General features: G+C 41.6%; 1 protein-coding gene across 2 annotated transcripts in view; it reads left to right on the forward strand.

The window, feature by feature from the left end:
* The window catches only part of METTL21C (methyltransferase 21C, AARS1 lysine), a 65,566-nt gene that overhangs the window by 38,293 nt on the left and 5,384 nt on the right, over window positions 1–21,889 (forward strand). The gene's annotated exons all lie outside the window — the stretch shown is intronic.

Here is a 21,889-nt window from a genome sequence, read left to right on the forward strand (position 1 = left end):
TCACCCTGATGCTCCTGTGGCCCATCCGTTGTCAATGCTTCCTCCTCTCCCCTGCAGTAGCCACTCACTGACACAGGGGGTCAGGACTGTGGGATCACCTGACCTAACCATCTAAAAATTGGTAAGCTGCAATAAAACAAATGTTTGTTTATGGGTTTAACCACTTGACCTCCAAAGATTTATCTCCCTTCATGACCAGGCCATTTTTTGCGATACGGTACTGACACTTACGTGGTCATCCAACACTGTACACAAGCATCTTCAAACTATGAGATGTATACCAGAATTTGTATTTATTTATTTTTTATACTAGCATTGGTGGCAATCAGAGACTTATGCCCCATACACACGGTCGCAAATTCCGACGGAAAAAATCCAATCGGATTATGTTGTCGGAAAATCCGATCGTGTGTGGACTCTATCTGACTTTTCCCGTCAGAATTTCCGACGGAAAAAGTTTGAGAGCTGGATCAAAAATTTTCCGACAACAACATCCGATCGGACTTTTTCCGATAATGTGTAGAGAATTTCCAATGGACAAAATGCCATGCATGCTCAGAATAAATTACGAGACGAAAACTTTTTAGCTACTGGCTATAGTCCCGTCGTACGTGATTTACGCCACCTCGTTCTGAACGATTGGATTTTCCGACAACTTTGTGTGACCGTGTGTATGCAACACAAGTTTCGGCAAAAATCTGTCAGAAAAAATCCAACGGATTCCAACGGAAAAAATCCAACGGATTGCTGACAGGGCTGCAGACAGAGCTCTGTTCTGTGTCTCTTCCTGCCGATCGGCAGGTGCCAGCAGACATCCATTGGCCGGCACCCGCTGATCGGCTTGTACTATATCTAATCCTAGCACAGTCATGGCGCACTTGTGTGCCCCTCTACCCAGGAGAGCTGCCTGGCCACTGTAAATCTAAGTAATGGGGTTGACATGCAGTTAATACTGCTTTAAAAATGAACATAGGATTTTCTTTCACTTTAAAGATGATGTTCAGCCTGTTTGAATTTTTTTTTTTAAAGTCAGCAGCAAATATTGCAGCTGATAAAAGGACGCTCACCTGTCCAAGGACACATCCCAATCCCCCCCAAAAAAAGTAAAAAAGTGTCAGCCCTTGTACACACGGTCGGAGAATCTGTCAGAATGTGTCCTATCGGACCGTGTCGTCAGATAATCCGACTGTGTGTGGTATGCATCGGACTGATTCCGTCCGAATCTCCGTCCGACCCAATTTTCCAACATGTTGGAAATATTTCCAGACCAACTGGGCCGGACGGACCTAATCCGATCATGTGTAGAGCATTTTCATCGGACCAAGTGCCACGCATGCTCAGATCAAATTCCTACATCAAACCTATTGGCTACTAGCCTGAATGTAGTCCCATCGTAACGAAATTACGTCATCACGTTCTGAAAGATCTGATTTTTCGCCAACTTGGCCCGACCGTGTGTATGCAACAGTTTCGGACACAATCCGTCGGACTAAATCCGACGGGCAAAATCCGACGGATTTGGTTGGCAAAATCTCCGACCGTGTGTACGTGGGCTTAAAGGAGGAGGACACAATGCCAAACTTCCCTTTTTAGGATGAATTTCCGCTTTTAGGTGTCTTTACTTTTTACCTTGTATTAGAAAGATGGCAGTCTTAGCCCTTGTACACACGGTCGGACATTCCGACCACAAAATCCATCGGATTTTTTCAAAACTGGTGTTGCATACACACGGTCGGACAAAGTTGTCAGAAAATCCGATCGTTCAGAATGTGATGACGTTATATCGTTACGACGGGACTACGTTCAGGCTAGTAGCCAATAGCTTTGGTTCCCGTAATTTGATCTGAGAATGCGTGGCACTTTGTCCAATCGGAATTCTCTACAAACTTTGTCCAATCGGATCATGTTGTCGTAAAATTTTATAATAGTTTGAAAATTTTTTATTTCAAACTTTGTTGGTTGGACATTCCGAAGCCCACACACGGTCGGATTATCCGACAACGCGGTCCGATCGGACATTTTCCATCGGAATTTCCGACCGTGTGTACAGGGGCTTACAGTGGTTCTTAACTCTACAGGTTAAATAATATGTAAACCCAAAATGTCAATATATGTGCCTGCTGTACCATATTCTTGTATGAAAAAGTATCCTATTCTTCCTTTGTGTAAAATTTCTGGTGTTCCTGACAGTCCCTCTGCTTTCCTATTTAAAACGTACCACGCTAGGCATGAGAGCACAGTGTGGTCAGTTTTTCTAGTTCCGTTTACTTGGTCTGCCCTCCTCCAATGATCAGACTTGAGCTGACATGCCCCCCTCCCCTTTGCACAGCCACACACTGGGAAGACCAGTGTACTGCTGTTTCTTCCCCTACAGCTCTCTATGCAGTACAGAGCGAATGTGATCAGTTATAAAAATGGAAAAAAAGGGCATTTATGTTTTTTATATACACAAATGTTTGCCGTTCATTTCTATTTTAAACAAAATGGGTTGTTTTACAAGGTGACGGTTTACATATACCTTAATCCCTTGCCGACCAGCGCACAATGATATACATCAGCATAATGGCACGGCTGGGCAAATGGGCGTACAGGTATGTCCCCTTGAAATTGCGGCATTGTGGGCATGCGCCTGTCATCGGGAGCAGTGATCTCTGTCATGTTCTAGTGAGACAATCCCCCCTACAGTTAGAATCACTCCCTGGGACACACTTGACCCCTTTTTTCGCCCCCTAGTGTTTAATCCCTTCTCTGCCAGTGTCATTTATACAATAATCAATGCATTTTTATAGCATTGATCGCTGTATAAATGACAATGGTCTCAAAATAGTGTCATAAGTGTCCGATGTGTCCGTCATAATGTCGCAGTCATGATAAAAATCGCAGATAGCCGCCATTACTAATAAAAAAAAATAATATAACAAAAAAAGCCATTAATCTATCCCCTATTTTGTAGACGCTATAACTTTTGCGCAAACCAATCAATATACGCTTATTTTTTTTACCAAAAATATGTAGAAGAATACATATCGGCCTAAACTGAGAAAGAAATTTTGTTTTTTTATAAATTTTTTGGGGATATTTATTATAGCAAAATGTAAAAAATATTGCTTTTTTTAAATTGTCACTCTTTTTTTGTTTATAGCGCAAAAAATAAAAAACTCAGAGGTGGTCAAATATCACCAAAACAAAGCTCTATTTGTGGGAAAAAAAGGATGTAAATTTTGTTTGGGTGCAACATCGCACGACCGCGCAATTGTCAGTGCCGTATTGCAAAAAGTGCTCTGGTCAGGAAGGGGGTAAATCCTTCCGGGGCTGAAGTGTTTTTTTACATTTGACGCAGGGTTCCCCTTAATATCCATACCAGACCTGAAGGGCCTGGTAATTAAATTTAGGGGAACCCCACGCTTTTTTTTTTTTTATCAATGAATGAATTGTCTGCTCCATAATACAGAGAACACTCATTGAGTGTTCTCTGTATTACGGGAGCCGACAATGGAAAGTGATTTTAAATGACTTTTTTTCCTTGCGAAATGACACTTTTGAAACATGTGCCCCTTCACAGGCATATTATAGACACAGAAAAAAGGAAGGAAATCTGCGCTACAGTGAAAAAACAAATAAATGTGATGCAGCAATTCTAATATATACCAAAAATGCTATATACGTGTATATGAAAAAAGAAAAAAGAGAGAACTGCGCAATCCCTAATATTTCATATTAGGATATAAACCACCCCACAATGAAAAAGGTGCTCAATCTGACTTGAAAATCAAAAATCAAGTCTATTAACTACATGCAAAATATGAAATAACATGCATCATCCAGGGGAATTGTCCAAATTCAGACCCTTTGTTGACGTGAAGCAAATTGAGGTGCACCACCACCAAACAGATAACAGTGGCCCCTTACCAGACAGCAGAGATTCCCTGTGAAAATAAAATAGAGCAGAAGTGAGGATCCCTCCATCCACCTAGAATTTGTCAGAATACAATAGCTCATAGGGTGAGATCCTTACATCAAACATCATTTGTGATAAAGTCAGGGCCGGCGCTACCATAAGGTGGCTTAAGCAGCCACCTAAGGGCGCCAGGACAGGAGCGGTAAAATCTGCAGACTTTTTTTTACACACTCCTGGCTGCTGTAGAGTGTGTGTACTTTAGTAAAGTCGACTGTCGGCTTTCATGCATAAACCCGCACAGATGTCTCTGGAATCGCCACGGAAGTCGGGACTGACATGTGGGAATGAAATCGTGCGAGTTCAGCTGAACTCTCGTGATTTCATTCCCGCTGTCAGTGTGAACCTAGGCTAATTATGAGAGTTTACTGACAGGACAGAGCTGAGTGAAGTGATATCTTCACAATGTGGTGATGCCCCTTCATTTCTCATTGTGCTGGCAGGGAGCAGGTAAGTAGCCAAGCTCTAATAAAACTACAGTGGAGAAAAATGAGTTCGCTGACCTGTCTATGCAGTGATGTCTGGATCACAAGACTGGCTGAAAATGCTTTGTTAGGCAATGAAGTTCACATATAGGATTTTTACTAGTTGCTTTAGTTGTAGTTGTAAATTTGGAGCAATAAAAAGAGTCCAAAAAGAGAGGAACAGTAGAAATCCAATTTGATTTTACCTTTCAGATTAAACACGGATTCTATTTATTAGATACAGAATGTGCCATTGCTCAGCTTTTGTGAATACAATTTTTAGTATTTTTTTCTAATTAAATCAGCTCCTATATTAAAGTGAAACTACATTGTATCTGAGCACCAAAAATGCTGTTTAATTCCTTTTAAATATTCAAAGTAAACTTCCCCATCCATCCATGTCTCAATGCTTTTCTTATGCTGAGAAATCAATCTGAAAACACCCCCGGCATTTCTAGCAGTGACCATCTTGAGTGAGGGCAGATGATTCATGTAGCATTTACTTCCTGGAATCCATCTGTGTTTAGCTCAGGCATGCAGGCAGGAGGGTGTATTTAGCTGGAAAAACCCCTCCTGAAAACTTCTGGGATGTGTGACATTATTTGCCTAGGCCTGGAAACTAGAAAGTGACTGAAGAAATGTAAAAAAATAATTAAAACAAGTAAATATTATATACTTTCCTATCTATTTACTAATGCTAGTAGCAAAAAGGATTAAAAATAGTCAATGCTGATTGAGAGAGTAAAGTTCCGCTTTAAAATGCATATTGTATACATACAGCCTCACTTTGTGCAGAGATTTCCTGCTTTGGCACAACAATCTATGTGCCAGCAGACAGAGGGATCATCACTAAGGCAGGCTGACTGGCAGTTAAAAGCACACGTGGAAGCTGCCAACTGTGCTTTATTGTAAACATGCAGCACACCAGTCACAATATCTGATGTTTAAATTCTGACCTTTAAGGCCTCATGCACACTGGACGTTTTGGAAGTTTTTACAGCAGCTGTTTTTGGCTTCAGATGTTTTTTTCTACAGTCAATAAACTCCCCATCATGTTATCCTATGTGTCCATGCACACATAGGCTGTTAGCAGAAGTTTTTGGCTGGGGCATTTCTTGGCTTTAAAAAAACACCAAAACGAGTGGGTTCTGAGAGGAGTTTTTCAGTTCTAAAAATGCTCTAATGTCAAAAAATACGGATAAATGCTCAAAAAAACAAAACGGCTTACCAGTGTTTTTTGACGTTTTTGATCCATTGAAAAAAAAAAAAAAACTCTAACGCAGAAAAACGCTAAAAACTGGCGTTTTTATAACATTATTTTAACATCCAGTGTGCATGAGGCCTAAAGGGTATTTCTACGTTTGCAGCCAAAACATATGTGATGGGATAACATCAGCAAATATATTTGTTACATGTTCTCATTCACATAGCATAGCTTGAAAAAATGTTTAAAAAATGCAGCTTACCTTATGCGTGTTTTACACGTGATTGTAGGTGCTCCCCCGTTGACTTCTAATAGACTGTGCATTTTCATCAAAGCACATCAAAGTCCTGCATGCTGCACCTTTGATACCCTTTGCGAAAATGCACCAAACTGCAGTGCACCAATGTAAACACACTCTCATGCCTTGTACACACGACTGGTTTTGACGACCGGAGTTCTGACAGCTTTCCGCTGAAACTGTCTTGTGCATACACGATCACACTAAAGTTCGATCATCAAGAATGCGGTCACTTACAACACGTACGACGGGACTAGAAAAAGGAAGTTCAATAGCCAGTAGCCAATAGCTTCCGTCTCGTACTTGCTTCAGAGCATGCGTCGTTTTTGGTCTGTCGGAACAGCATACAGATGAGCGGTTTTCCTGGTAGGAATTGGTTCCGTCGGAAATATTTAGAACATGTTCTATTTCTAGGTCCATCAGAATTTTCGACGTAAAAAGTCCAATGAGGCATACACACGATCAGAATATACGATGGAAAGCTCCCGTCTGACTTTTTCTGTTGGACATTCCGCTTGTGTGTTCAGGGCATTTAGGGATGCACCGAATGGGTTTTTTGGTGCCGAAACCGATACCGAAAATGAAAAATACACTAGGTCGAAAACCCGAAACTGATACCGAAACAGCACCGATACCGAAAATGACTATTTTTAAAAAATATTTTTATACAGGAGATGGTCAGAGACTGGGGACATGGTACGGGAGGTGGTCAGAGACTGGGGACATGGTACAGGAGGTGGTCAGAGACTGGGGACATGGTACAGGAGGTGGTCAGAGACTGGGGACATGGTACAGGAGGTGGTCAGAGACTGTGGACATGGTACAGGAGGTGGTCAGAGACTGGGGACATGGTACAGGAGGTGGTCAGAGACTGGGGACATGGTACAGGAGGTGGTCAGAGACTTGGGATATGGTACAGGAGGTGGTCAGAGACTGGGGACATGGTACAAGAGGAGGTCAGAGACTGGGGACATGGTACAGGAGGTGGTCAGAGACTGGGGACATGGTACAGGAGGTGGTCAGAGACTGGGGACATAGTACAGGAGGTGGTCAGAGACTGGCGGCATGGTACATGAGAGGGTCAGAGACTGGCGGCATTGGTATAGGAGGTGGTCAGAGACTGGCGACATGATAAAAGAGATAAGTGTGTTGTCCCCTGTGCAGCCAGTGTGTTTGTCCCCTATGCAGCCAGTGTGTTTGTCCCCTGTGCAGCCAGTGTGTTTGTCCCCGTGCAGTCAGTGTGTTTGTCCCCGTGCAGCCAGTGATGCAGCGAAGAGAGAGGAGAGCCTCCTCCGCCGCCTGGTTCATTAGAGCGCCGGGAACATCACAGCTTTAATTTCAATAGCTGTGTGTTCCCCCGTCGCGCGCCGTCGCATACAGCCCCTCCCCCTTGTCCGGGGGAACTGTGATAGACAGATCACCCGTCCAAGCTGGAAGGGTAATCTGTCTATCACAGTTCCCCAGAGAAGGGGGAGGGGCTGTATGCGACGGCACGTGACGGGGGAACACACAGCTATTGAAATTAAAGCTGTGATGTTCACGGCGCTCTACAAGCGGCGGAGGCGGCTCTCCTACGTAATAGATGGGCGGCACCATTTTCGGCTCAACTATCGGCCATTTTTTCGTTTCGGCATATTGCCGAAAGGGGTGTTTTCGGCCGATATGTTTTGGCGGCCGAAATTTCGGTGCATCCCTAACAGCATTAGTTCTCTTTGTTATCAGGGGGACTGGGAACCAATAATTAATGTCTAGAGGCAGATATCTGTTGTATTAGATTTGAACACTGTCTGTCTTAAGCGGTATTAAATCGAATTCTTAGATGTGATGGCTGCATTTGTTTTCTTTTTTATGCTTTCTTCCCTTTCTTTTCATTTGGTAATCCTGCTAGTAAGTCTGTTTTTCAACAGAACAAACTGTCTTGCAGATGTAGCAGTTAGGTGTTTGAGGCAAACCATTTAACACTGACAGGGGTGCTTTTAATAATGAAATAAAATAATATCTCCTTGTGTTTTCAATGATCAGCTTTTATTAATTTATAAAACCTTTATTCCAATAGCTAAAAACTATTGCTATAACTTCTTAAATACTGTTAGCTGGATTTTGGCTTCAATTTGTTAGTGCATCCAAATCTGTTAGTAACTCTCCCCCCCCCCCCGGACTGATAGTGCTGCTGTCCAAAGGTGTCTCTGTTGCTCCTTCATCCATAATGGGGGGCACCCCAATACAGGAGGTGTGTTACTAGCCAGGTCAAAACAGAGGGTAAAAGGCCTAAAAAAGGAAAACTAATGATAGGTAAGCTGCAATATGTTACATTTTTGCTTTTGGTTTAATACTGCTTTAAACGTTTAGGAACTGGGCTTCTCAATTGTATGATGATGGACTAAGCCAGTCTCCAGCCCAGCTATTGGGACATATCACATTGAGCTAGATGAGAAATTCTTGCAGTCACCCATGACACCTTCTCTCAACTCCGATAAATTTAAAATTATCCTTTTCAATGGGGCTGCCCCTGAACTGCAAGGGATAATTGTTCTTTTTGACTAGACAAGAGGAGAAACACTTTTACTTACCTAATCCTCCACTCCTTTGGCAGATGGCACTGCCCCACATACCAGTGGTGGACTGTTCCCTGGCATCAACACATCCAATGCAGGGCTATAGATCCTTTTTTAGTCTTAATAATGTCAGAATCCTTGTCTGCTAGAGTGCAAGGGAGAAGAGGAGGATCAGGTAAAAAAAAAAACATTATTGGTTCCCCTAGACCTAAACAAGCACAGCCCCACTGAAATGGATAATTTTTTAATTGTCCAGAGTTGGGAAGTACTGTGTATTATGTGAGGTCATTCACAAAATACAATGCCTTCTGTGAATGGACAGCAAATAGAAGAGGCAGGCAGAGTGGCTGCTGTGTGAGAAAGGAGCATCTCGCTTGTGAGAGTGCTGGGAGTATAGCGATAGCTGTACCTCCGACACTCAGTAAAGCTGACAGTTGTAAATAAAAACGATATATGTCTGTGAGTTGGCATGCATCTTGTTGGACTTACCGTATATACTCGAGTATAGGCCGACCCGAATATAAGCCGAGGCCCCCAATTTACCCCAAAAAAACTGGGAAACTTATTGACTCGTGTATAAGCCGAGGGTGAGACATGCCTGTCCATCCCTGTGTGTCCGTCCATCCCTGTGTGTCCGTCCATCCCTGTGTGTCCGTCCATCCCTGTGTGTGTGTCCATCCATCCCTGTGTGTGTGTCCATCCATCCCTGTGTGTGTGTCCATCCATCCCTGTGTGTGTGTCCATCCATGCCTGTGTGTGTGTCCATCCATGCCTGTGTGTGTGTCCATCCATGCCTGTGTGTGTGTCCATCCATGCCTGTGTGTGTGTCCATCCATGCCTGTGTGTGTGTCCATCCATGCCTGTGTGTGTGTCCATCCATCCCTGTGTGTGTGTCTGTGCAGCCGTGTGTGTCCGTGCAGCCTTGTGTGTCCAGCCTACCTGTGTCCCGAGCCTCCGTCCCGTCCCGAGCCGAGCCGAGCCGAGCCTCCGTCCCGTCCCGAGCCGAGCTGAGCCTCCGTTCCATCCCGTCCCGAGCCTCCGTCCTTCTGCCATGCCAGGATCACCGCTCTTCGTCGGCGCCTCGGCGGCCATTCCACTGTTCAAAAGCCGCGCCTCCATCTGTGATAGGCGGAATACTCAATTTCCCAGCAGTCTGTGTTCCACCTATCACGGACATCCTCTCATCCTCGTCCGTAGTATGAGGATGAGCGGATGTCCGTGATAGGCGGACCACTGACTGCTGGGAAATTGAGTGTTCCGCCTATCACAGACGGAGGCGCGGCTTTTGAATAGTAGAATGGCCGCCGTCTGTCTGCTCGACACGCTGATCGAGCAGGCAGACGGCGATGACTCGAGTATAAGCCGAGGGGGCACTTTCAGCCTCAAAAAAGAGGCTGAAAATCTCGGCTTATACTCGAGTATATACGGTAACCTATAATAAGCCAGTACAGTTTACAAAGCAGCTGAATTCCTGGAGTTCGGCTTTAATGCCCAGTATTTTACATACATATTTCCATGTGACAATGTTCCTCAATCCAGCAACTAGCATGTTATTTAGCAGAATGAAATTACGATTTTTTAGACACCAAATATGATATTTGTACTTTTGTAATTCTTTTAGGAGGTCAAATGTATGCTTTTAGCCTTGTGGACCTTGTAATATATAGTGGATATAAAAAGTCTACACACTCCAGTTAAAATGTCAGGTTTCTGTGATGTAAAAAAATGAGACAAAAATAAATATTTTCAGAACTTTTTCCACCTTTAATGTGAACTATAAACTGTACAACTCAGTTGAAAAACAAACTGACGTATTCACCAGAAGAAGATTAATGTTTTGGAATAACCCAGCCAGAGCCTAGACCTGAATCCGATTGAAAATCTGTGGGGTGATCTAACGAGGGCTGTGCACAGGAGATGCCCTCCCAATCTGACAGATTTGGAGTGTTTTTCCAAAGAAGAGTGGGCAAATATTGCCAAGTCAAAACGTGGCATGCTGATAGATTCATACCCAAAAAGTGCTGTAGTACACTCAAAAGGTGCCTCAACAAAGTACTAGTTTAAGGGTGTGCACCCAAATTTTTTTTTATTTTTACTTCCCTCTACCTAAAAGATTTCAGTTTGTTGTTCAACTGAGTTGTACAATTTATAGGTCACATTAAAGGTGGAAAAAGTTCTGAAATGATTTATAGTTTTCTCATTTTTTTACATCACAGAAACCTGACATTTTAACAGGGGTGTGTAGAATTTTTATATCCACTTTGTCTGTGTTTTGTGTCTACCCCGACTGGTGTCTTATACATTAACATAAGGTAATTCTATTGCAGAAGTAATTATGGTTTATGTACAAGGTTTGGCTGTGGGATTTCACTTTCAGTTTACAAAATACAGACTCACATATGTACATTGCAAGTCTTTTGCAGATCCTGATAGTAGATATTAGCTGCTGCATTCCTTCTTAGCTGGCCTGTGTTATTATTATTATTCAGGATTTATATAGTGCCAACAGTTTGCGCAGCGCTTTACAATATGAGGGCAGACAGTACACTTACAATAAAAATCAATACAGGAGGGATCAGAGGGCCCTGCTCGTTAGAGCTTACAATCTAGAAGTGTTCTGTCAAATGTGCTTGGACTGTCAAATGTGTCACCTTCTATGGCTGCCCATAGTGGCACATGCGATTTGTGAATTTTGGTAAAATGAGGTGACACTGTGTTAAGTACAACTTAAACTATAGTTTACCCCCATGCTTTGTTGTTATATTTATCTGCTATAAAAAAGGACCTTTGACATAGACTGTTCCCATTTTTTTGCTCCTTGAATCAAACTGCCAAAATCCTGGTGAGTGGTACAGAAATCTTGCATTATCAGCAAACATTTTTTTCCTTTTTTTGCTTTTTTAATAGTTATTTACTACAGCATTTTGAAGACTGTAATGAGTCCTTATTAGGAGACATTTTGCTAACATATGGCCTTTATGTGCTTTAATGTAATTTTCTTATCTGCTGTTGTGGAACGGTACAAGTCATAAGGCACAGAAATCACATGCACAATTCAAATGAACATCTGGACCTGTCTTGTGCACTGATGCATTGTTAGTCTAGCTGCCTTTCTAAATGAGAACTATAGGCAAAATTCAGCTTTCAGTAATATCCAACTCACAAGAGTAGCTGCTTACCCGTGTCTTTAGTGGAGGACATTTATCAATTCTGTTGCACAACAAGGCAATGCTAAACAGGAGCAGCGAGACAGATCAGGCAACAGATTTATTACAAGGTGACATCCACGGTCATAAATTCCTTACTCCTGCTGTAAAGTAGCACTGTCACAGAATGAAATCTGACCATGTGCTTCTGTTTAGAGGCAAAATCTGTTCCATCTTCAGTAATAAATCTGTCACAGACCTGTGCAAATCTGTAACTGTTGGCTGCCTAGGAATACAGTCACATCCTGCATTGCAAACCTTTGGAGAGAGGCAGACTGATTTGCTTTTAGCCTCATACACACGATTGGACTTTGTACAAACTTTCCCGTGGATTTTTGTGCAAAGGGCGTCAGCCATGAACTTGTATTGCATACACACGGCAGGACTTTTTCAGCCAACGTTCATCAAATCACATGCTCTTCTGCTCTTTGCCGCCACCTTTGGTCAACTTCTGTATTGTTGTCTGATCTTTTGCATTGGTTCTGAGCATGCGTGTTTGTACTTTGTACAAAAGTTCTATGGTTTTCTTTACACATGATCGGACTTTGCTCCATCGGACTTTTGTTGCTGGAAAGTTTGTCCGTTCACACAGCCAACAAAAGTCAGATAAAAACCTAAAAAGTTTGTCTGATGGAGAGTACACACGGTCAGATGCCTTAAAACAGCTAATTTGCATGTTTGTTGTCAAAAAGTCGTGTGTATGGGCAATTAGAGGTTCTATTTGGCTTGTTTATCTAAAACCTAAACTTTTTTTTTGTTTTTCTGGATGAAGAGGTGTCAGGTTTTTATTGCTGTCTGTGTTTACCTCATCCGCTCAATTTTTTCAGGTGATAAATACAAAACTTTGAGTTATTACTGGAATAGGAAAGGGGGGGGCACTTTTTCCAGAAAAAAACTGTCTATAGCCTCGTACACATGATCGGATTGTTGGCCAACAAAACCATCGACTTTTACCGGAAAGGCGTTGGCCCAAATTTGTTTTGCATACACACGGCCACACAATTGTTGGCCAACAATTACGAACGTAATGACGTATTATGTGTTTTTTCAGCTCTTTAGCATCACCCTTTAGGCTCCTTCTGCTAATTTCGTGTTAGTAGAAATTTGGTGAGTGTTGATTCACGCTTTTCATTTCGCACTTTTCAGCTTGCGCTTTTCCTTTCGTGCTTTTCTTTTTTTTAACGTTTAAACAGGTAATGTTTATTGAACATTATTGCAGAGATTACAATCACAGTGGCATACACCGAACATTCAAAAGGCGTTGCGTCATAACCATAACAGTAGATAAAATAAATTTTTCCATTACAGTAGCGATTATGTATCACAGTATAGGAAAGTCCTAACATTGACATGTTATTTACTGTGACAGTACATCAAATTCCCTCATCACACGTGGCAACCTCCTGCAGCCATTTATCCCATATTCTATGATATTTAGCTGGGCAACTCCTATTTTTATATAAGAATTTTTTGTATGGGAGCGTAAGATTAACTTCCCGTTTCCAGTCCTCAACCCGGGGCGGAAGGGGCCTCATCCACTGTCTAGCTATCACTTTTCTAACAGAAAACAAGGTTTCCTGCAGGAAAGTGCCAGTAGTTTTATCTAATACGTCAGGAAATATCCCTAGTAGACAAGGTTTGGGGTCCAGAGCCAAGGGCGAGCCCATAACATCATGTAGAAATGATACTACTTGTTTCCAAAGTTCCTGCAGTTTGGGACAAGACCAGATAAGATGGAAGAACGTCCCAGTCTCAAGATTACACATCGGGCAAAGCACAGATTGATTCATATTATATTTGGCGGTCCTGAGTGGGGTGAGGTATGCTTTATGCACCATGTAAATCTGAGAAAGCCTGTCCTGGAGCCTGGGGGACACCAACTTGCACGTCTCCAGAGCCTCCTCCCATTCCTCGTCTGTCAGTTCACCCACATCACCCTCCCAGCGGGACTTCAGAGCATACGCTAGTCTCGCCGAGACGGGGGCCGTAAGCATACCATAGAAGCACGAGATAAGCTTTTTGGGATCAGTGTCCTTCACTATGGCGACAATAGGATTGGGAGCAGGCCGAGGCAATGACTGCGGGAATTGTGTTCTAAGTGCATGTTGAACCTGTAGGTACTGAAATAGCATAGTGTTTGGAATACCATATGCCTCCTGCAGCGCCTGAAACGTTTTAATAGTACCATGGTGAATCAGGTGATGCAGGTAGTATATTCCCCTCGATACCCATAACTGAACACTCTGGATCTTTTGAAGTTCCGGCAATTGTTTGTTATGCCAAAGTGGGGTATAGTCATTTGGTGATGCAACATTCAGTTTAGTGGATGCCAGATCCCAAATCTTTCTGTAATGAAAAAGCATGGAGTGTTTACCTGGCTCCACGACTGAGCTCCCCGCCCCCGTCGAGATAGCAGCTATTGGATCATCTGCCATTTGTGCCCAAGTAGGGGAGAGAAGGGTAAGAAAACGTTGTTTATCAGTCTTGTCTACATGGAAAAGCTGAGACAGTTGTGAGGCAACATAGTAATGATTTAGATCTGGAAGAGCCATGCCCCCCATATCAGTCGGGCTTTTCAAAGCCTGCCAAGCAAGCTTGTGTCTATTATTCCCCCATACAAAGGGTCTAAGGAGACTTTCAAGGGATTTAAAGTATTTCAGCGGCAAATATACCGGGGCATGCCACAACACATACAGTATTTTAGGTAATAGGACCATTTTAATCAGATTCACGCGCCCCCAAACCCCAAGGGGGAGACGAGACCAGGCCTGAATCTTAGTACGCACCAGGGAGAATAATGGTTCTACATTCAGCGCAATGTAATCTGCTGGATTCCTAGAGACATATACCCCCAGATACTTAATAGTACCGACTCGCTGAAGAGGCAGACTGGCCTGAGATTCTGACTGTGGAAAACTGTCAATAGGCAAAATTTGGGATTTTTCCCAATTTATACGAAGACCGGAAAAGCTACCGAACCACTCTATCTTTTGTAGGGCCTTTGCGAGGGAAGGGCCCGAGTCCGCCAGGTATAACAGCGTGTCGTCAGCATATTGACTGATTTTTTCGGTTAGTCGACCCATCGTCAGTCCCTCCTTTCGTGCTTTTCAGTTTGTTTCTGAATGGCCGTTCCACAACCAGACATGTTGCGGACACAGAGGAGATAATGCGTTATTTATTATTGGCCTTGTAGTTATTGCTTTGACATTATTTTTTTGGTTGAATTTTGATTTGGTATATTTTCTATATTTTTGGATGCTTAGAATGCACTTTTTGGTTCAAGTTCTATTGGCAGATAGCACGTCTAATTTTATTTGTTTTCTTTTTTAATGCACAATAAAAAAAATTGTAGAGAATAATACTTGACTATGTGTTTTACTTCAAATGACAGTTTGGGAGTAGGCAGTTACATTTTAAAAAATACAATGTAAAATGGACAAGGGACACCAACATAGTTGTATCTTTGATTTTAAAAACTCAGAGATAATGGTGTTGTGGTAACTTCTCCAAATAATAATAAAAAAAAGCATAATAATATTATTCTTGATATCACTAGAAAGAAAAAGCCTTTGAAAATTTGTTTGCAATAACTCCATCAGTATCGCCAGCAAAGCAGCTTCATTATTATCCTATTAAAGAAGAAGAGAATGTGCGCTGCATTTCGCGATTTCATAATTTGCCACGTCACAAATGTTAATTCTCCATTATGAATGCTAGTTTACAAGACCGACCGCTTCTGGCTTGTCCTTGCTTCCGAGCATGCGTGTTTGTACTTTGGACTTTTGTCCGACGGACTTGTGTACACGCTGGTAAAATCTGCAAAAAAATTATAAATCTGCCATTCAACATTTGTCTGCGGAAAATCTGACAACAATTGTCCGATGGAGCGTACAAACGGCTTTAGAGAAGTACTCCGCTACTGGGAGCACATTCTTTATACTTCATGTGAGGTCTACACTGCAAAAAATGATTGGAAATCTCCCAATGGGGAAAAACTGATGGGGTTATCTATTTCCCACTCTATTCATATTCATATTACAATGTAATAATATAAATAATGTGCCCCTCCTGAGACTAGACTCTGAATCCGCCCCTGTGTTTACCATTATCATTGAAAGTGAAAGTAAAAGAAAATCCCAAATTTTGGGTTGTGCCCAGAAAAGTAAGGGGAAATCTTCCAATGGGGGTACTAATTCTGGTGAGCTGGGGGTCCACAAGGAATTCCCTTAATTTTCAAAGATTTAATTTTACTTCATGTTTGGCTATGGGACAGGCAGTGAAGGGAAATCTCTCCAATGGGACACAGATGGCAAAAAAAAAAAAAAAAATCTGACAGGGGATATATCAAATCCTTACTTTACCCAAAAAAAAAAAAAAAAGATTTGCCTATAGTTCTACTTGAAGGGATTGTAAATCAGAAGTTTTTTTTATCTTAACATATTATATGTATTGAGATAAAAAGCCTTCTGTGTGCAGCAGCCCCCCTCAGCCCTCCCTAACACTTACCTGAGCCCCCTCTCTGTCCAGCGATGTCCACAAGTCAGCCAGATGAGATTCTCCCTCCTGATTAGCTGAGACACCGCGGCAGTGCTGCTACTGTCAATCAAGTCAGCTAGCCAATCAGGAGAGAGAGGGGGTGGCGGGTTCAGGCCGCGGCTCCATGTCTGAATAGACATGGAGCTGTGACTCGGCTCGGGTGCCCCCATAGCAAGCTGCTTGCTGTGGGGGTACTGAACAGGAGGGAGGGGCCAGGATCAAAGAAGAGGGACCCGAGAAGAGGAGGATCCGGGCTGCTCTGTGCAAATCCACTGAAACAGAGGAGGCAAGTAGAACACGTTTGTTATTTTTATAAGGGAAAAAAATGTTTGCAAAGTCTTGCAGTTTGTATGCTTTAAAAAGCAGCCATAGCCTAAGTAGAAAGCCTGTTGCCTGCCAGCATACTACAGAAAGGACCATTATGTGGAAGCAGTGATCTTTCAGCAGAGGTCCATCATGTCCCTTGCTGAGTCAGAACTAGAGCTCCCCAATCAGCAGGAAGCCTGCGATTTTTCTTATTGAAATTGCTATTTTATAAATATGACATCCTTGGCAAAAATCCATGCTTAATTACAGAATTTTCAGATTTAAAGCAGGTTAATTGAAAGTTGACCTAAAAGCATAATTTTAATATAACATTATTAAAAGATTTAATATAGGACAGTGATAATGAGAACACAATTTCAAAGTCCTCATTACAGCTTTCAAAAACGTTTTAAGTGTTAATGTTCTGCAGAAGTTAGAGTTAGCTGAAAACTTCATACACATCAGTTAGAAGAATGAGTGGCATATTTTACTTTTTTTTTGTATGAAAATGTTCTACTTTGTTTTTAATTCGTTCAGATGCAGAGGCCAGCAGTATTACAGCACCCAGATAGAAAAGAAAGTACAAAGGTGTTAGTTACAGTCATAATGAAAAGGACAAACGTACCATAATATAAAGTGTTGTCACATCCTTTTTTGTTGTACTTTTAAGGCAGGTCATACAGGATTCCTTTTTTTCTTCATTCAACCAGCAGGACGAAATAAAAATAAAAATCTTCACATATTCAATGGGAATGGGGGAATTACTATTGCTGAGCTATTGTATTGTGCCGGTGAGAAGACTTCTCTGCCGCCACAATACAATGAGCAGTGTTGCCGGCTATAGCCAGCAGCATGGAACATTTGTGAAAAACCTGGCAGACTGGTTTTACACATGTCTATTGACTTGTGTATAACCAGCCTGCCCATACATAGATTTAAATTCTGCCGGTCCCTGCTGAACCAGCTGAATTTTGATCCGTGTATGACCGGCTTAAGCTAGCTGCAATCTATGAGGGGCATCTGCAAGTCTGGTGAGACCCAAAACAGTGGTGTACATTGCGCACTTTTCAGTGCCAACACTAAACCTGTTCTGGAAGGCAAAGTTTTGTGGAATCATCATGTAGTCTCTTGCTGGCATTCTCTCGCTGGTATTCTGCCCAGCTGCTTACCCATATCCCTATCGATATGACAACCAGGTCCTAAGGGCTCAAATAAACTGACATTCTTCTCAAATGCAGTCTTTCCAATTCAAGCACATTGTTGCTGAAACGCATACGTTTGAATGCAAAAATGTTGTGTTTCACTAGGAGCAGTTGCATTTTACCTGTTTGGCCTGCAATTCAAATGCACCTCAGTGGAACATGCTGCATCCAAAGAAAGGCAACACCAAGCAGATCAAATGCATCCTCTGAACTGTCATCTACTCTTCCCTAAAAAAAGTCAATGGATATCTGATGATCTGTGATTGATGTGCGTTTCAAACAATCTTCAAATGCAGGGAAACAATGTGTACATGAGACCTAATTGTATTGGGATCTGTATGTTCTGCAAGCCTGTGAGGCTTACATCAGCTCTTACCACGTTAAGTCTTATGAGGGAAAGACTTCCTCAACACCAGGACAAGATTGAAGATCCACCATGTCAGGGAGTTCTTCCCCTGACTAGACAATAACATTGCGTGGTTCAGGTATTGGATTTGCTTTTTCCACATCTTAAGGACATTAGATCAAAGGGGTCTGGAGTGCAACAGGGAACTGGCTTGAGGCAGACAACCTCAGGCTCACAATTCTCATGCAGAAATAAATTGAGGGGTTTTGTAACCTGAGGGTCCCAGAGCTTTGAGTCTTCTCCCAGGCCAGAGTCTTCTTCTTATCCCAGGCCAGAGTCTTCTCCTGGGGGAGTAAGATTCTGGCCTGGGATATGTTCAAGTTTAAACTCAGGTTCTCCAGACAGTAAGACTGGAGGGCATGCTTTGAAAAGTTATTATCCAGGAAAAGGTTTGGAAGAACTGAATGGTTCTTTGTATGTTGGCAGACAAAGTTCTGGCTGGGTCATCCAGGTAACCCTTGAAATAAATTCCTTGGGTTCATAGAAGAGCCAGAAGAAGAGCAAGCACTTTTGTGAACACTCGGGATGCAAAGCAGAGTCAGAATGGCAGTGCCATGAACTGGAAGTGGTGGTCTCCTTCAGAAAAATGTAAAGTGTTGATTAGATGAGAAAATGGGAAACTTGTATAAAAATCAGGCAGGGCAGTCATGAACCATACCATAAATAATAAATATTCTAATATTGATTAACCCTCCACACAGTAAAATAAACTTCTATAGTGAAAAATGATATCTGTAAAAAGCCTCTTAAATTATACAGTGTCCATAAATCATCCTCCTATATTATTTAACCTCTTGAAAAGGTGAAGGGAAGTAGAATGTACACTGCTCCAAGGCTGTCTGCCATTTAAAGATCTTTCAATACTGCTGTGGCAACAAAACTGGGTGCCTGCCAACGTCCACAACCTGGAAAATCCATGCAACAATGAGAAAAAGAGCGGCACATCCAGAGATGAAGAAAAGTTTGTTGGTTTATTTATTGTAGAATCAAAGGTTAAAAAACATGACACACGAGGGATCCACACTGTTCAGCAAACGCGTTTCACTCAAAGTGCTTAATCATTGCTGATTAATGAGCCGAGCAATGATTAAGCACTTTGTGTGAAGTGCGTTTGCTGAACAGTGTGGATCCCTCGTGTGTCATGTTTTCTAACCTCTTGAAAAGGTGCCAGATATCAGCACTTAGGTGGTAGACATACACAGTGTTGAAATTTGGCATATTTTGAAGTTTGAAGAATATAGAAGGATGATTTATGGGGACTGTTTAGTTTAAGACTTTTCATAGATATAACTTTTCACTGTAGCAGTTTCTTTAAAGGCCTATTCACACTAGAAACTGCATGTGAATCACACAGCCACATGCAATTTTGTGCAGTGCATATTCATTCACTGTTTTTGAGGAGGCTTAAATCACACTGCACTGCATCAAAAGTAGTAGTCCGGATATTTTGTGCCATGCAAAAACTGTGTACAAGTGTACTTATGAAAAACGATGCTGGTTTGAAGCCAAAGGGTAGTCACACCAAACATTGATCTGATGCAGAGTCTTCTTCTGTTCACTCACTTTGCATTTTGTAAATTGATAAAAATAAACAATTAAAATATACATATATTTTTGAAAGCATTCTAACATTACAGCAATTCTTTACGCCTGCCTGAAACTTTTGCACAGTAATATATATACTCACCTCCATATTAAACGTCTACTGGCGCGTTATTCGTTTTAATTCCCCAGCTGTTGCCATACACCTTAAGCCATGTCCAAGCAATCAAAATGATCCAAATTCCAGTTCTGTGGCTGCTTCTACAACTTCCCCTTAACAAAAGCAAACCTAATCTAGTCTTCTCTGTTTACCAATATTTCATTTATATCAGAAAAAGACAGTAGATATACTCAAAATAGGCTAAAACTCCATAGAGTCTCTAAGTTGCATGTAGTGAATACATTACCTCACCCTGTGGTAACCTGCAGCAGCTTGATAGCAATGTAATGACATCACGGGTACGTGGCTCTCCCCATACACGTTACGTCCCAAAGGTGGGCCTTCAGGACTTTTTTACTTGTTACTGCATGGTGACAGCTTGGGAAGGTTTTTTTTTATTTTTTTTTAACGGTAAGATGTTTAATTGAGAACTGAAATGGCAGGGTTCACAGCCAGAGTAGACCATTACATTTTTTCAATTTTTACCATACGATAAATATGAGCAAAAAGTTTTGGAGGAGTATAGAGCTTTTCAAGACATAGACAATCATCATAAAGATCACTATCTGCGCATATGTGGGAAAAGTCTTTTTAGACTTAGCCATTGTCTTAGTATCCATAGGAGTCTGATTTGGTGGTGGAGAGTAAGGTAATGTAAAGCAAAGAATAGCATGCACAGCATCAATTAGTATGTCCACAGTGGAAGGCATTTAGAAAGAAGTCATAGCTTGTACCTAAAGCTAAAGGAAAATACAATTCCTCCACTGCCTCTGCTACATAATGCTAACTGGCCTGTTTGAGTTAACAATGCAGTAGTGTTGTCATCTCTGCTCAGTTCTCTTCTGTTGGCCTATAGAACACCTCCAACTTTCCTTATTTACATAACATGGGAGAGATGTTCTGTAGTCCACAGGGGAGAACTTGGTGGGGCTGATTACACTGCTTGTCATTTAAGTGCAACAAAGGCAAAGTATACAGGTTACAAAGTTAGGCGCTTACCAGATTTCTGGCAGGATTAACTGATATTGCCTATAATTCATTTTGGGGGAAATGTGTATGGATTGCAGGGATGTGCTGAATGTTTTTTTTTTTTTCTATACATAGACATATGCTTTAACCACTTGACCATTGGACACTTAAACACCCTTAATAACCAGACCAATTTTCAGCTTTCGGTGCTCTCACATTTTGAATGACATTTACTCAGTCATGCAACACTATACCCATATGAATTTTTTTTTCACACAAATAGAGCTTTCTTTTGGTGGTATTTAATCGCCGCTGGGTTTTTTATTTTTTGTGCTATAATAGAAAAAAGACCGACAATTCTATAAAAAAAATGAAATTTTCTTCATTTCTGTTATAAAATTTAGCAGATTAGTAAGTTTTCTTCATAAATTTTGGCCAATATTTATACTACTACATATCTTTGGTAAAAATAAGTACAAATTGGTGGATATTATTTGGTCTTTGTGAAAGTTATAGAGTCCACAAGCTATGGTGCCAATATCTGAAAATTGATCACACCCGAAGGACTGACGGCCTATCTCATTTCTTGAGACCCTAACATGCCAGAAAAGTACAAATACCCCCCAAATGACCCCTTTCTGGAAAGAAGACATTCCAAGGTATTTAGTAAGAGGCATGATGAGTTTTTTGAAGTTGTCATTTTTTCCTACAATTCTTTGCAAAATCAAGATTTTTTTTCATTTATTTATTTTTTTTGCCATATTATCAGGCTATTTCTCACACACAGCATATGCACACCACAAATTACACCCCAAAACACATTCTGCTATTACTCCCGAGTACGGCGATACCACATGTGTGAGACTTTTACACAGTGTGGCCACATACAGAGGCCCAACATGCAGGTAGCGCCATCAGGCGTTCTGGAGCACCCAGGCCAATTCTGACATTTCTCTCGTACATGTAAAAATCATCATTTATTTGCTAGAAAATATACATAGAACCCCAAAACATTATATATTTTTTTTTATCAAAGACTCTAGACAATACAATGGTGGTTGTTGCAACTTTTTATCACGCACGGTA

This window comes from Lithobates pipiens, unplaced genomic scaffold (assembly GCF_037356315.1).
Source record: "Lithobates pipiens isolate NorthernLeopardFrog02 unplaced genomic scaffold, aLitPip1_a1.2 Scaffold_16, whole genome shotgun sequence".
NCBI lineage: Eukaryota > Metazoa > Chordata > Amphibia > Anura > Ranidae > Lithobates > Lithobates pipiens.